Source organism: Aplysia californica, unplaced genomic scaffold (assembly GCF_000002075.1).
Source record: "Aplysia californica isolate F4 #8 unplaced genomic scaffold, AplCal3.0 scaffold00025, whole genome shotgun sequence".
NCBI classification, from domain to species: domain Eukaryota; kingdom Metazoa; phylum Mollusca; class Gastropoda; order Aplysiida; family Aplysiidae; genus Aplysia; species Aplysia californica.
In genome coordinates, this window is record NW_004797295.1 from 1014972 (window position 1) to 1016430 (window position 1459).

The 1459-nt window shown below is 41.3% G+C and overlaps 1 protein-coding gene across 1 annotated transcript in view; it reads right to left on the bottom strand.

Moving 5' to 3' along the window:
* LOC101863641 (ceramide glucosyltransferase) overlaps nucleotides 1-1459 on the bottom strand; it is a gene marked incomplete in the record, with an annotated part of 58482 nt that overhangs the window by 39557 nt on the left and 17466 nt on the right.

Below are 1459 nucleotides of genomic sequence, written 5' to 3' on the forward strand. Positions count from 1 at the left end.
TTATTCGATGCCTTAGAGTAGACAGTCTCAGAGGAACTCAGTAAGAGGAAAGTGCACAACGCAAAGACGTCTGAATGGCACGCCATAAGACCCACTCAGTACAGAACGTGAGTTTTGGGAGGAAACAAAACGACGTAACGTCAACACAGATCAAAAACAACAACAACAACAGCAACAACAACCAAACATACTAACTAATTATGTCGACTTAAGTCGACCGCCATTTCAGTCTGCGTGTTGAAAATTTAATCGGATTTCAAACTCAAAATTTCAGCAGACAATACTTGTTAAATATATGCGGGGAATCAGTCCAATCTCTGAAAATGAGTTTAAAAAGGTAAGCCACAGTCTTTCAAGGTACGCGGATAACTGCATGTGCCGCTGACGAAGACAAACAGCGCGCATGTCCACTCAAATCGTTGCAGACGTGATCTACAACCTGTGTGTTCCTTAAAAACCCTCCGATCTTAGGGAAAAAGTAAGTTGACTGAGAGTTGACACAAAAACGGCCTCGGGCGAAATACTTCCAAGTAGACAGTTACACCCACAGACTACAAGGTGTCCGTCCACTTGATGGTCTACCGTCCTGTTTCTGTTCTACTTGACGGCCCACCACCGGACCAGTCTGACAACTGTTCAACATGATGGGCTACTATTCTACTACAATCCACAATTCTAAACATTTCCCCCTCTGCGTTTATACAGGACTGAGACTGTCATTTGCCGTATTAAAATTGTTGAATGTGGTTTGTGGGAAATTTGGAGAGAGGGTGGGACTACTAACACTGCTTTCTTTAAAGGCAAATGTTCCAAAAGACATGTAACCTACATACAGTACTGTAAGCACATAGTTGTTACAGTCTCACGACGCAAGCCGCTGAGGACCAATTACATTTTGTAGTTGTGAACTTGGGTCAACATAAGTGAAAACGATGCATAAACCAGACAGGACTGAATATGTCGGAATTTTTTGTCTATTTTTACCCGGGGAAAAAAATCCAGATCGACATCCAGTCTGAGAGAACAAGAGCGTGAGTCCTTTCAAAAGGAAACATATTGTATTTATGCATCTTAGCTAAAGGGGACATGGGTTTTAGTAACAGAAAAGTTACCAGTAATGTAGATTCTACTTTACAACATCGTAGACAGGCAAACACCCCATGACAAATGGTCAAAAGGCATATGACATACACCCTCGTTTTTATTGTTTAGAACAGACACCAATATTCAGAATCAAAGTACCAAGAATTAAAAAAAGGATCAGACAAAGAGAAAGAAAGAACCCAAGATCCATCGGCCGAGCCGGCGCAAGCAAGCAGAAGGGATTGACATTACATAAACGTAAACACATACAGCCAAAGCGTCACCACAACGCACCTTTAAATTACACAATTACTGATGAACTTTGAAATTATCGACTTTTTGTTCCAGAAATAAGAACGGGATAAATCCAGTCCTA